Consider the following 16,193-nt stretch of genomic DNA (forward strand, 5'->3'; position numbering starts at 1 on the left):
ATTATTTGAGACCATGCCACACGACACAGTTTAGGAAGCCACCTTAGCTCCCACTCACTAAATTCTCACTCTGCTCCCTCACAGTCACTAGGAGAACAATAACAGGCCCCCACAGATGTCCCAAATCATCCCGTCCCCACACCTGTAAACCCAGGGGCTACTGCTTTCATTCACGGACTATTGGCTCAGGATTCTTCTGTATCAATTTGAACACCTGACCTAGAGGAATGAGATCATTTTCACTGGTGAAGGTTAGAATTAAATGAGTATTATAATCGTTCTTCTTCACGTAAATAAAACTCAGAGACCCAAAACCCTACTTCCAGTCCATGAGATATGCCATCCGTTCAACATAGTTTCTCTTTTGAACTTAACAGCTTATTGGGGAAAGGATAAATGAAACAAGATGAAACCAGAGAGGGAGACAAACCATAAGAGACTCAATCTCAGGAAACAAACTGAGGGTTGCTGGAGAGCAGGGGGTGAGAGGGATGGGGTGGCTGGGTGATGGACACTGGGGAGGGCATATGCTATGGTGAGTGCTGTGAATTGTGTAAGACTGATGAATCACACACCTGTACCCCTGAAACAAATAATAAGACAGTTAACGTCTATTTACTTAAACACTTACTTTGTGCCATGACTAAACAAAGTGCTTTTTTTTTTTTTAAGATTTTATTTATTTATTTGACAGACAGAGATCACAAGCAGGCAGAGAGGCTGGCAGAGAGAGAAGGGGAGGCAGGCTCCCTGCCCAGCAGAGAGCCCAATGCAGGGCTCGATCCCAGGACCCTGAGATCATGACCTGAGCTGAAGGCAGAGGCTTTAACCCACTGAGCCACCCAGGCGCCCCTAAACCAAGTGCTTTAAAATGCACATGAACTGGGGTGCCTGGGTGGCTCAGTGGGTTGAGCCTCTGCCTTCAGCACAGGTCATGATCTCAGGGTCCTGGGATGGAGCCCTGCATCAGGCTCTCTGCTCAGCGGGGAGCCTGCTTCCCCCCACTCCCCCACCTCTCTGCCTACTTATGATCTCTGTCTGTCAAATAAATAAATAAAATATTTTAAAAAATTAAAATAATAAAATAAAATGCACATGAACTACACAACAGTCCCCTGACCTCATTGGCAAGGTCCTTGTGAAGACTAGACACGAGCCACAAGAAATAACCTGACATACCACCTCACACATGGTAAAGGGTTAAAAACCAAAAGCGGTTATCGTTAAATCCCAAAGTACCCTGAAGCAATAACTCAAATGAAAGCATGGCTTACTGTCATGTCAGTTGTTCAGTAATTATTTATTGATACCAGGAACGATGCATTTCTTAAAATATGCATGGAAGCAAGCCCATCAGAACCAGAGACGTCCTTTAAATTTGCACCTCTCTGGCAGGCAATAATCCATGGGCTTGGCTTAGATTATGTATAACGTGGGCTGTCATTCGGACTATGCCTAGTGTTGCGAATGATAGCTTTGTGTTTGGGCCCTGAGTTGTAACATCCATTTCTTTATGCTTGATTGATTTTGGACAGTCACATTATTTGCCTGTTCAGTAGGGTAAGAAATTTTCCAAGGGAGATTTTTTGGGGTAGTGTTTACATGTGTGCCTATGAGACTGGGGAGAAAAAAATCCATGAGCAGAATATAAATTGTTTTGAAAATGACTAATTAGAAATACCCTGGATTTTTTTCACCTTGTTACCTCTGCACCCACAGCATTAAGGACAGTTTTTATAAGAGCAGCTTTTATATCTCTCTCTCTAAGACAGTACAAAAGTACAACTGCTTGATGAGTTGGCTCACATAATCGTATACATTTCAGATTTTAAAAAAAGAAATAACAGTTGATAAAAACAATTAAAACATGTCAGTTGATACGACTTTTCTCAATGATCAGGAGACGAATTAAGTGATGGAAACATAAAGCAAATAATTTAGAAAAAATAGTTCTAAAATCATGAGGTCTTAATTTTATCCAATTTCAAACTCATTGAAATTGTTCAATTACTAAGAGTTATGGGTTTTTTGGTTTTTTTTTTTTTTTGGTAATAGGCTTTAATGATTCATTTAAAATATGAATAAAATAAGCTAGAGGGTGTGGCAAGTAAAACTAAAAAAATTAGAGCCTTTCCAACTAGAAAGTTCACAATCTAACACAATTTGAGCAACTTTTTTTGTCCCTTCTCTAAATAATTATTTTGATCCATTCACATGTATGTCCATCAAATATTTTCAATTTATTTTTCTATCCTCAGGGACTTAGATTTGGGAGATGACAAATGTACTAGCTGTTCTTACCACTACCCCCCTCCCCATCCCCAACCCTCATTCATTTACAAATAGACAATGGGGAAAAACTTTTTTTAATCCATCCCCAACCTCTTTTCCCATCGGTTAAAGAAGACCCTGCCCTCCAGGAAATCCCCACTTGCCAGCCTGCTTCCTGAGTTATTTTTATGGGGAAAGCAAGGAGGAAAGAATAAAGAGGTAAGAAAGAGGAAAGGCAATAGACACCATTTTTTAATCCCTTTTAACTGTTTTTATTGAGAGAAGAAAGGGAGCAGCTTAAGGGTATGTGGAGATAACAGATGGGAGAAGAAAAGGGGATGTTAAGTTTATGGCTAGAGCACATGTCTCTTTAATCAAGAAATGGAGTAAGGGACTTGAGTTATTTCATGCTATTATTATATTGCCTGGCATGTATTCTGCTACCGCTCTGGGACTGGTCCACACTGGCCACGTTCTCAATGAGTTATTTATGGTACTTTACCATTTTTAGACTGTATTTAAATGCTTTCCCTTATTTGAACCTCAGAAAACCATAGGGTCAGCTGGGAAAGAATTACACTCATATTTTACATATGACTGGACCAAAAAGATGAAAATGGGACAAGACTTTCCAGCACCCAAGTTGGTGGTCCTTCTACCAGCCACACACTGATATATCATATTTTGATACTTAGTAACTTCATGGGGATTTGCTTCAGAGATACGTCATTATAAATTCAAACACCTAAACAACCTGCAGAAAATAAAATCGTGACTTATGTGTTTTTACAATTATCCAAATCTTTGGCATTCATGCACAACAGAGAGATGGTCAACTGCCCATTTCACTTTTCACCTACCTATCTGTAGCCAAATAGTATTTTTCTACTCTTGAACTTAATCACACCATTTAAGGATTCCTGCGGTATGGAGACTCTGAGAACCCCTTTAGAGGATCTCTTCAGGAATAGTCCTTCTTACGCAGATGATATAGGTCAGGTTTCCTGTTTAGCTAATAATCTGACCGTATCAGACTGTGTGACATCTACACACACAAACCTGTCACTCATTTGCATTGTACTGGAGAGGGTAAGAAATGCTTTCTTATACATTTAAAAAATAGATTTTGGAGCCAGAGAACCCGGTCTTCATTCTTCTCCAGCACATTATAAGTTCCCTAAAAACAGGTAATGAATATACCTCCTTTATCTTTATATTCCCCGTTTGTGAAATGAGGTTAGTCAGAGTACCTGCCTCCACGAGGGACTGTTAAATGAGCTGATACACATAAGTTCATTGAGGGACTTATAGCAAGCACTCCATACATTAGCTTTTAGTTTTATTAATACTACATTGGCCAATGCTTCTTCTTCCTCTTTTTTTTAAAATATTTTACTTCTTTATTTGACAGAGAGAGAGTGAGGGATCACAAGTAGGCAGAGCAGCAGGCAGAGAGATAGAGGGGAAAGCAGCTCCCTGCAGAGCAGAGAGCCTAATGCAGGCTGGATCCCAGGATCCCGAGATCACGACCTGAGCCAAAGGCAGAGAGGCCTAACCCACTGAGCCACCCAGGCGCCCTGGCCAATACTTCTTAAACAGCTCTAGCACATAGTAGCACAAAAGAAATGTTTGTGAGCCGCACATTCTCTGAGTCCCAGTTTTGCCAACATGTGATCCGTGGGAGAATTATTTCATCAGGAAAAGAAGACTATAACACCCACAATAATGAAAACTGCTTCACAAAGCTATTCTGAAGATCAAATGGAATAATATATGTCAGAAATGCTTTATAAATTATAAAGTGTGAAATAAAATGTTAATTATCATGTTTATACCCTATTTTCATCCTCACAAACACACTGTTCTGCAGATGTGATTATCTCCATTTTATAGATGAGGCAACAGGCTTAAAGAGGATTATGTAACTGATCAAGGTCATTTAGAGGCTTGGAGGAATACTCAGGACAAAAATAGGTCTTTTTTTTTTTTTTGGTACCTCCAATTTCAGGATCCTTTTCACTACTTCCTGTTTCATACAAAGCTAGGATCTCTCCATAGCAGTATTTCTATGCTTGTTTTTTTTTTTTTTTTTTCATAAATGGCATTTGAAAATGTTGATAAAAATATAGTTTATATTTTAGGGATATTCTGTCATTGCCAAGGAATAAAAAAATAAAGTATGTGGCAGCAATCCAATGACAGTAATTAACAAGTTTAATCCATCTAAAGAGCTCCTAAAAGGATTTCATCTATCAGTTTGAGATTACAAATATTAAAAAGAAACATCTTAAAATTTCACCTGACTTTAACCTCTGGCGTCTGATGCTTAAAGGTTTGTAGGCGGGGCTGTCAAAAAAGAAAGATGAATTGCTCTGGTTTCTGGATGACTTCACAGGGATTTTTCACAAAAGCAAACTGGTAGGGTTTAAGGCCCCCTTCAAGAGCCCAGCCCCCTGACAGTGTGCCTGTTCCCAAAGACAAGTTTTCATGTGGCAAAGCTCACAGCAACTCTTGCTTCATCAAGCAGATGTGACCACGTAGGATTTGTAATCCTAGCTCGCTCACTTGTGCCAGACTCTGAGCTGCCACTTCTGGTCTCCTGGCTCCTCCTCCTTTTCTCTGCTTCCCCTAGTTCCTGCACATCAAATGCCAAGTCTCTAGCTCAGAATCTGCTTCTGCCTAGGTCTTCTAGCCAACTTGAAATTTCCTGACATTGGCCCCCGGTCACCTTCTGCCACCACACTATAACTTCTAACATCCAACTGTGACCTGTTCTTTGTCCTCTGCATTCATGGTACCTACGTGTCCCCTTTGCCCTTACTGATTTCCCACCAAGTTGTGGTAAATGTTGGGAAATTGCTTCTTCCAATGGAAACACAATTTACTAAACTGCAGTAGGTCTTTTCCTTATCCTGTTGAATACCAACTACTCACTCTCCTGTGAGACAAATGTGCCTGTATTATCAGCCTGTGCCACTCTGCTGTAATTGGTAACCATCTCATTGAGATAACCTCTAGACGGTCAATGACATCTGAACATGCAGGTCCACAATATGGGAGCTGTGATCTACCCAGTAAAAAGTGTAGGTAGGGAGACAATGACATCTAAGGGTTTGGGATACATTGCTTCTGTTAAAATGCCATCTAAGATTACACTAGTTTTATTCACAGACACTTTATCCCATTGACCCACGTGAACCTTGAAGGCAACAGAACCCTCCATACCTTGTTCATGGGAACTGGTGCCAAGGGTCTCCTACATCCTTACTATTCATCTGTTGTCTTGTTTAAATCAAAATTCAGTTCTTTATGTGTATCTCACATTCTTTCTATAATCTATTTAATATTAATCAAATATTATTTATTAGAATATTATTAATATAATCAAAATAATATTAATTTCATCATTAGTATAATCAATCTTCCTTTAATGTAGTCTAGCGATGATTAATATTCTTACTTTGAAGTTTATTGGGAAGAAGTGGGATTTGTTAATTCCAAGATAGTTCCCTTCTCTTTCATGAAAATTGAGGAACATTTTCTAATATTACTCGTTTTTGCCACCTTCGTGTTGTCATCATCCAAGATGGGTTGTGTTCTCCGTATCTGTAAAACTCCATGACGCTCAGGGGTGTAACTATAGGACAACCATTAGCTGAGGACATATAATATTTAAGTTGGGAACAGAAACATCAGCACATAACCTATTAATTATTAACGTGCATGGGCTTGAACAGCTCCACTCTGAGAAAAACTGGATAGTGTTAGCAATGTTAATTTAGGAGTTTGTCTTATTTTTCAGCCATTGGTTGTCCTGGGATGTTTCACTATACTCCAGTGGGTCATGGACTAGCCAGCCCCAGGGTCCCTGTCCTTCTCTCTGTGGCTATCAGCCATTTCAGTACGCTGTAGCTCCAATAACAAAATTCTGGCAAGTCCACTTCGATTCTCTTTAGCAGCTCTTACATATGTCTTTCTGGTTAAATAGTTGAGCCATTGGCTGGAGCCAGTTTAGAGAATCAGTTGTAAGTTAAGCCTGGCAACGGATTTTGAGAGATGAGCATCATGAGAAGGAATGGCGCTTAGAGCTACTGGGGTAGAACAGAAATGAGGCAAAATACAGGTCTGAAACATCGAAAAAATAATTCAAAACTTCCCCTTTGGTTTGACATCTTTGTGATATTTTTTAAGGATAACCATAAAACCTTATGTGATGTTGTTAATCTGGGAAAACATGGCACGGACAAATACAGCACTGAAACAGTTGCACATCTATAATTTCTGGATGTAAATTCTGGGCAACAGATTCAACAGAGATATAATGCCTATTAAAATTAAGGAAAAGGATTTCTTTTCATTGAGTCACTATATGGACAGGATTGATAACCCTTTCAGAATTTCTCCTAGAACCCTACCATATGTTGGTAAGTTCTTTGGGCTGGAGCATTTTTCTAAAAGGTAAACAGAGGACAGGACACCAGATCTCTAGGAAATAAATTTACATTTCCAACCATACCTTCCCCCAAATTCTTGTATCAAAAAAACTCTCAAATACCTTCTTTTCTCATTTCCCCTTCATTTTATCTCAAACTTGTGTGTTGGCCTCACTGGCCTAGTGTTTTTAAAGCAATTTTGCTCCATCCTGTGTCAGTAACAGCCTATCTTATCCTTGAGTCTAACAAAATCTCCCAGTGGAAATTTTCTTAGGCATCTCACTCTTGTCAGACTGACTTGAAGTTCTTTTTTAAATTTATTTTCATTATTTTTTAAGATTTTATTTATTTACTTGTCAGAGACATAGAGAGTGAGCCCACAAGCAGGGGGCAGGACAGGCAGAGGGAGAAGCAGGCTCCCCGCTGAGCAAGGAGCCTGATGTGGGACTCGATCCCAAGACCCCGGGATCATGACCTGAGCCAAAAGCAGGTGCTTACCCGACTAAGTCACTCAGGCGTCCCATGACTCGAGATTCTTGCTAAAAAGTGTTTATCTCTAATGAGTTACAAAATAAGTTAAATTTACAAAGTACACTAAGATAATAAACACACTACAGTGAGAACAAAAAAAGCCTCTGTTGTATTCTTGGGTCAGTAACTCAAGAAATTAATACCAACTTTAGTGTTTTACAATTTACCAAGCACTTTCGTATCTGCCCTTGGACTTAATTATGACCATAGTAGTAACAGTGTGTTTAATACCACATTACTCTTATCACCTCCATTTTACAAATAAAGAAACCGGAAGTCAGAGAAGTTAAATAACCTGGGATACTGGGGAATTTAACCCCAAAGTTCATGATTCTAAATTCAGGGTTTTTTTGTTTTTGTTTTTGTTCTTAGATTTTATTTATTTATTTGACAGAGAGCTCACAAGGAGGCAGAGAGGTAGGCAGAGAGAGAGGGGGAAGCAGGTTCCCTGCTGAGCAGAGAGCCAGATGCGGGACTCCATCCCAAGACCCTAAGACCGTGACCTGAGCCGAAGGCAGAGGCTTAACCCACTGAGCCACAAAGGGGCCCCAATCCAGGGCATTTTTAGTTTTTGACCCAGCTCACCCGTAGCCCTCTGAAAGCACACCACCTCCACAGCTATAAAAACCACCTGCATTTCATTTCTGGTCTCAGCAGCCTTAAGACTCTCTGCCCACCCCACCCCCCCAAGTTTCAGAAAGGTTTGTTTCAAGGCAGCAATAACTAGAGGGGTCTCTTTTAGCAAAACTGTATCACAAAATTGTGTCTCTTTTGGCAAAATCCCAGTGTTCAAGGATATCTAGCTATGAGATTAGTGGTCCCAATGCCACCCCTGGAATGATTCTAGTTTACTTCATTTCAGGGTCTTTACACAAGAACCTGAATTTCAAGTGTAGGGGTCAGCTTTGAATTAAGTGGAAGAGGATTTCTCAGATTAAATTTTATATGGTTGTGGGGGTGCCTGGCTGGTTCACTGGGAGAGCATGGGATGCTCAGTCTCCAGGTTGTGAGCTCAAGACCCCCATTGGGCATAGCGCTTACTTAAAAATAAATAAATAAATACAATTTAAAAAAATTTCTACACTTTTGTCTTTCACCTAAACATCACAACTTCAGAAATCAGGAAGCTTGGGGGTGGAGGGAATAAGGCAAAAAGGACCAGAGGTCCAGGACAGCCCTGACAACTATCATGGACCTGACTAGGAAAGTTGAATAAGAGTTCCTGGTGCTTCTGAACATGGGCTCTTGTGTCTAGCAAACTTGAGTCCCAGTTTTTCCAAGCTTTGGTTTCCCCATTTGTAAAGGAACAGAAGAAAAGTACTATCTTCCACCTGTGGGTTTTTGTGAGAACTGAAGGAACTACTGAGAGCCACGCACAATGAATAGTAACGTGTACAGAGTAAATGCTCAATCAATCCTAACTCTTTTTATTATGATGAGATGTTATCTGATTCTGGAGATAAAACAGAGACAAATATATCTAAAGAGAGAACACGAAAAAAATGAAAGGTTAAGCTATAAGTCTTTGGAATGGGGGATGCCAAATTGTCTCTGTGTAGGGTTGACCCTGTTCTGTGGAAAAGCTGTCTCCGGCAGGCAGATTCTGGACATGTGACCTCACTGGCTCAATATTCTGTTGCCCTAGCAGCCGCCCAGCAGCCAGACAACACAGTTTTACAACAGAACAGGGTTCGGAGTCGGTCTCAGGGGGCAGGCATGGAGAACCAAAAGCAGGGCTATATTCGTACATGAAATCAGTGTGTTACCCATTTTTTCATTTCTAAGCATTGTTTCTTCCCTTCAGAGCAAATTCGGTGCTCTTCCAAGGCATGGTTGCAAAAGCCAGTAATTTAAAAAGAAGAAAATGATGATAAGCCCCTCGTAATGCAGGAAGGATTAGACAGCTTACTACCAGAAATCGAGAAATATTTACAATAATCACATTCAGCTCCAGACTTTCATCTCTGAATCTAAACAGAAAACTTTAATCCTACACACTGTAAGCTGATGCCACGGCTATATATGGTCAGAGAACTCCTAGGGGAAGAAAAAGGAAAAGAAGGAGGAAAAAACCTCAGATGCCATGTCTCATAATTTGTGTATATGCCCCACCATGGGAACCTTTTAACTCGGGCAAAATTTATAAGAAAGGTTCATTAATCAGCTTTACTCAAGCACAGGGAGCGCTCTCCGTTGGAAGAAACCAAAAACTCCCCTCCCTTTGGGAAATCTCCCTGTTTGTCATGCTGAAATATTTTCTTCACCGAGAAACTGCTACAACAAACATCAAAGACAGCTGGATTATATATTCTGTGGGCTGAACAGCCCCAGAGGGGGGCAAAAGAAATTAATTTTTCTTGGGGCCAACTTCATGAATGCTCTCTCTATCCCCACCTCCACCTCCAATGATCCTTTCTCTTTGCCTTTTCTGGACTTTAGGTTCAAAAGAATGTATCTTGAAAGTGTTCAAATATTCTTGGAAATGGCCACATTTTCCTGTATTCTTTCTAGGCTGAAGACATTTCCAGGATCCATTTGTTCTAAGGAATCTTGCAGAGACACTTCCTCCCCTGCAGTTAATAATCCATTGTTTACGGGGTGATAGTTTGTTGTTTCATTTCCCTAGTGTAACAATGGAAAGTCATTATCACTGGCTTTGATCTTAACATAGGAAGGGATCTCAAATTGCCTCATCTACTAGTGAATGGAAAGGAAGTCCCAGGCGGCTTATAGGGAGAGGTGTTGAGGGAATGCAAAGGAGGAAGAATGCTGAAGGCAAAAAATGAATTCTTACAGAATATCCCTATCAGCCTTAGAGACACCACTGAAACTTACACAACCAACTTAGGAAAAAAACAATTTTTTTTTTAACTGTGTCATCAACTGTAAACTGAGGAACAGAATCCAGATATGTCAAAATGTTTATACCATGATTTTTTTTTTTTTTTAGAGATTTTATTCATTTATTTGACAGACAGAGATCACAAGTAGGCAGAGAGGCAGGCAGAGAGAGAGAGGTGGAGGCAGGCTCCCTGTGGAGCAGAGAGCCCGATGCGGGGCTCTATCCCAGGACCCTGGGATCATGACCTGAGCTGAAGGCAGAGGCTTAACCCACTGAGCCACCCAGGTGCCCCTATACCATAATATTTTTATTCCTTTTTGCTCTGAAGAATGTCCTTTTAAAAAGTTATTATTAGTAAATTTTGTGTTGTCACAACATTAAAAGTGAGTTTACAAAGCTGCCAATGTCAGGTTTCCTGAGTCAAACTATACTACAAAGCTATAGTAATCAAAACAGCATGGGGCACAAAAACAGACACATAGATCAATAGAGTAAAATGGAAAGCTCAGAAAAACAAGCAAACAAACAAACAAACATACGCATCAGTGGTCAATAAATATATGACAAAAGAGGCAAGGATACACAATGGGAAAAAGTCTCTTCAATAAATGCTGTTGGAAAAATGGGATAGCTACATGCAAAAAAATGAAATTGGATCACTGCCTTATACCATGCACAAAAATAAATTCCAAATATATTAACGAGTTGTATTTAAGAACTGAAACCGTAAAACTCCCAGAAGAAAACATAGTCTCAGTAAGCTCCTCGACGTTGGTCTTAGCAATATTTTTTTCTGGACCAGTTTCCTCAGTCAGGGGCAACAAAAGCTAAAATAAACAAATGGGATTACATCAAACCGAGAAGCTTCTGCACAGTGACAGGAAACCATCAACAAGACAACAAGGCAACCTACTGATTGGGAGAAGCTATTTGGATATCATGCATCCAATAAGGGGTTAATATCCAAAATATATAGAGAACCTACAAAACTTAATGTCAAAAAACAAACAACCCAATTAAAAAGTAGGCAGAGGACATGAACAGACATTTTTCAAAGAAGACATAGAGACTGCCAGCACACATATTAAAAGATTCCCAACATCACTCATCATCATGGAAATGCAAATCAAAGACACAATGAGGTATCACCTCATTTGCTAGTATCAGATTGGCTAGTATCAAAAAGACAAGAAATACCAAGTGTTGGTGAAGATGTGGAGAAAAGTGAACCCTCGTGCACTATTGGTGGGAGCACACATTATTGCAACCACTATGAAAAAGAGTGTGGAGCTTCCTGAAAAAATTAACAATAGAACTACCATGCAATCCAGCAATTTTACCACTGAATATTTACCCAAAGAAAATGGAAACACCAATTCAAAGTGATATGTGTACCTCTATGTTTATTGAGCCATTATTCATGATAGCTAAGATACGCAAGCAACCTAAGTGTCCATCAATGGATGAATAAACAATTGAGTATCTGGTGGTCTATATTGAATATAAAGTGATATAAATATATATATATACATATATGTATGTGTGTGTATATATATATATGCAATTAAATATTACTCAGCCACAAAAAAGAATGAAATCTTGCCATTTGCAATAAGGGTGGACCTAGAGGGTATTATGCTAAGTGAAGTGAGTCAGACACAGAAAGACAAGTATCAAACGATTTTGCTGATATGTGGAGTCTAAGAAACAAAACAAAACAGAAACAGAAACAGATTTATAGACACAGAGAACAAATTGGTGGGGAAGAATGGGGAGGGGAGGAGAAATAGATGAAAAAGACAGAGGGAATTTATGAAAGGGTGAATGTCAGTTGCAAATATGACTCTCCTTTTGCTAATATACATAACTGTCTTATATCCACTTTTCCATCCACAGGTCCTCTGCTTGAGTCAATCTTAGCAAAAGCACATTATCTTCAAAAAGGGATAATCATGGTTGTCATTAAATCGCCCAGGCTCAAAATTTACAGCCTGTAATTCAATGTCAATATGAAAAATAACCTAAGTCACCAATAATAACATTATAGTCACTCTCTTTCCTTCCTGCTAAAATGAGTCTGAGACTAATGCAGTGTTCGGAGGAAAACTAAGATCTCCTGAATACGTATTTTAAGGTAGTTATTTTGCAAGTTGTTTTACACATGCGACTTTATTTACTTGAATAGGTTTTTTTTTTTTAAAGATTTTATTTATTTATTTGACAGAGATCACAAGTAGGCAGAGGCAGGCAGAGAGAGAGGAGGAAGCAGGCTCCCTGCTAAGCAGACAGCCCGATGTGGGGCTTGATCCCAGGTCCCCGGGATCACGACCTGAGCCAAAAGCAGAGGCTTTAACCCACTGAGCCACCCAAGTGCCCCTGGAATAGGTATTAATATGCCTATTTTACAGATAAGGAAGGAAACAATGCTCAGAGAACTTGAGTAATAAAATTGCACAGTAAGATCTGGAGCCCAGAATTTTCATTTTTCCTGACAGCAAACAAACCAACCAACCAACCAGTAGAAAAACAAAACAGGGTAAGGATCAATGGCAAGTAGCATAGAGATATAGATTCAGATATATATATATATATATTTTTTTTCACAACCTTCTTTTTTCCCTCTCTTTCCTCTTTGTGCTCTACATTTCCTAACACTGCCCCCAAAGTAATAGGTTTAGGGATTCTTCATAAATCCTCAAAGGAGTAGGGATCAGATGGGTTGGGAGGCAGAACAAAAGAACAAATAAGTTCATGTCACCTTCCCAAGAAATCTCAGAGATACTGGTCTATTTACAGATATACTCCTTGCCTGACCCAGTATGAAAAATGAAGTGAAAATCGGAACTTTTTTTTACCCTCAGGCTACCCACAGGATCACTGAGGATTCACAAGCAACAACCAGAAATAATGATAAGGTACAGAAAGAACTCTTTAAATGCCAAAAATCAATGAAAGGAAAGTCACTTTGGGTTCAGGTGATTAGGAAAACTTTAAAGAAAGAATGGGATGAATGAATAGAATTTAATCGAATTTCAGTGCAGAAAAGGTATAGACTATTCTGGTGTGTGTGTGTGTATGAATAATTTTGCACAAGGGAGACTAGATCACAACAAAGGAGAATGAATTCGGCTATGAATTAGGCTTATAGAGGGGAAGAACTGGCAAAGAAACCATTCAGAAGCTACTACCCAAATTCAGCCTTGCTGAGGATGAGGTGTATAGAGGGGTGGTAGAAAGAGAAGGGACCATCAGCTTCCCAGTCTGACGCACACACAGGATCTACAAGAAACCCATCACTCCACATTGTGATCATAAGACAGTTTCAACTGCTTTGTGAATAACCAAAGATGACATGTGTTTAAGGAGGTACTTTGTTTTTGGGGGGGGGGGTGGTGGGAGTTAAGGCACTGAAACATAGACTATCCATTTAAAAAAGAACCGTCCTTACCCTTTAAAAAGAAGCCCCTTGCATTGTCATCTTTTTTATTTACCAGATCTAGTTTCATCAGGATGAGGGAGAAAGGTAATTCCAGAGCAATAAATCTTCCATGGAAAGCGCTCTACCTCTGGCTGCTTGATAATGAATTTAATCAGTCGGGAGAACAGCCCTGTCATTACGGATTAATCACCAACGGCTCTGTTTGGGTAAGTTCATTGATGCTGTGTTTGCAGCTGATGGTGGTCATAAGACACACTTGGTATTTTAAAGAAATTTAGAGATTGAAGGAGTGCTCAATCAGGTCATTAGCAATCACAAAACACAGCAAACAGACACAAAAATGGGCTTGTAGAACAGCAAACACTCAGGTATCTATGCCTTCAGCTTTGATGAATTCAAGCCAGAACTGACTCAAGGTATCACTAGTATTTCTCTTCCTGTTGGTTTGTTTCTTTTTCAATCCAAGTAGGGAATTATAAGACCATGGAATCTGGAGCAAAGGGTTTTCTAATGAACAAACTTACAATAAATCAATTTTGTTAAGTACTGCTCATTTTTAAAACATGTATCACAATGGAGAGTTCTAGAAGATTTTTTATATATTCCATTTTCAACATGATGTCAAATACTGTTCATCCTCATTAAACTTCAATGTATAACATTTGACCCTGGATCATTACCACAGAATTAAATGAAATTGATTTAGAGTTTTCTAGCCAATTATGCTCTTAAAAAGTATTACAGATTTTAAATAGGGTGAGAGCCACCCCTCACGAAATTAAATCAAGTGAAAAATTCAGCAACTGTATGGACCCAGATGTTTAGGTTTGTAGGTTGACTTCTTCAGCAAGGTATTTAGAACTCTGAATAAAAGAGGCAGACTTTCCAACTTGAAAGGTTCCCCAGAGTCCATTTTTCCAACATCATTATCATGCTATTTTTAAGTTTCACTAATTGCTACACAAATTTGTGACTTAACTGCTAACCTAGCCTTCTAGTATTTCTTGGCAACCTCCAGTGTGTGACGATGAACAACGTTACGCACCCTAATGAATTCTTTCTTATATAAACTGACCTAAACCAATTTGCCTCTTTGTATTCTGGGGAAGATTCACGGTCACCTGAAATGAGAGGTAGATGGTAGCTGTGGTCTCTTCTACGATTTCACTGTCAAATGGCCTTTTCCCTGAAAGCAAATCTTAAATTCTGCTAAACTTTCAATTCGTGATCATAGGGATGCCTGGGAGGCTCAGTCAGTTCAGCATCTGCCTTTGGCTCAGGTCATGACCCAAGGGTCCCGGGTCGAGTCCCACATCAGGCTCCAGGCTCAGTGGGAAGACTGCTTCTCTGTCTGCCTGCCACTCCTTCTGCTTGTGTGCTCTCTCTCTCTCTAACAAATAAATAAATAAAATCTTTTTTTTTAAATCTTTTAAAAAAATCTTTAAGATAAATAAATAAATAAATTCTTAGTCATAAGCAGGCACAAAAAAGGGACATTGTAAGACCAGGGAAGGCCCATTCTGTTGACACTCTGTCATATGCCTCATAAGAAATGTCCATGCTGAGACAGGTGTAACCATCTGGCACAGCAGGACCAGGCAATCATACAGGCGAGTTGAGCGGTAGATCCCCCATGGAACGGGAGATAATGGAACCACTGATGGTCTTTTTTTTTTTTTAAGATTTTATTTATTTATTTATTTATTTGACAAAGAGACAGTGAGAGCAGGAACACAAGCGGGGGGTGGGGGGGGGCGGTGGGAGAGGGAGAAGCAGGCTTCCCGCAGAGCAGGGAGCCCAATGTGGGGCTTGAGCCCAGAACCCTGGGATCATGACCTGAGCCAAAGGCAGAAGCTGAATGACTGAGCTACCCATGCACCCACCTTTTTTTTTTTTTAATTAGAGAGAGAGCCTGAGGAAGAGGGAGAGATATGGGGCTCGATCTCACAACCTGAGATCATAACCTGAGTAGAAATCAAGAGTAGGACATTCAACTGACTGAGCCACTCAGGTGCCTGGGGACCAAGGATGCTTTTATCAAGAAAAGTATCTCCAAGATGCTGGGCAGATGAGCTACTTCTGTACATGCTTCATATAGGCACAATGGGGCCCATAAAATCTCCCTGGTCCACCATATTCTGGACAATTTTTATTTCTGAAATGGATAGGTAATTCTTCTATCTCATGATAATCACCAAACTTTCTATTATGGTATGACAGGCAAAATTCAAATATGGCTTTCAATGGTTTCTTTCCCTTCTCTCCAGCATGAGAAGTACTTGTTTCTAACTAATAGAATATGGCAATGATGATGGGGTGCCACTCTTAAAACTAAGTTACATAATATGGCAAAGATGAAGGGAGTATGCAAATATATTAGGTCCCTAATAATTTGACTTAGACGTAATCAAAAAGAGGTTTTCCTAGGTGGGTCTGATCTAATCAGGTAAACTTTTTAAAGGGGGGTCTAAGCCCTCACTGAAAGAAGATACACCATGAAACTCTCATCCTGGGGGCACTGGGTGGCTCAGTCATTGAGCGTCTGCCTTCGGCTCAGGTAGCGATCCCAGGGTTCTGGGATCGAGCCCCACATCAGGCTCCCTGCTCAGCAGGAAGTCTGCTTTCCCTCTCCCACTTCCCCTGCTTATGTTCCTGCTCTCACTCTTTCTATCTCTGT

The 16,193-nt window shown here is 39.9% G+C and overlaps 1 protein-coding gene across 4 annotated transcripts in view; it reads right to left on the reverse strand.

Annotated features, from left to right (window-relative positions):
• Nucleotides 1-16,193, reverse strand: part of LOC111158430 (solute carrier family 8 member A1) — a 330,022-nt gene that overhangs the window by 239,910 nt on the left and 73,919 nt on the right. The window lies entirely within an intron of this gene.

This window comes from Enhydra lutris, unplaced genomic scaffold (assembly GCF_002288905.1).
Source record: "Enhydra lutris kenyoni isolate GAN:26980312 unplaced genomic scaffold, ASM228890v2 scaffoldscaffold59, whole genome shotgun sequence".
Taxonomy (NCBI): domain Eukaryota; kingdom Metazoa; phylum Chordata; class Mammalia; order Carnivora; family Mustelidae; genus Enhydra; species Enhydra lutris.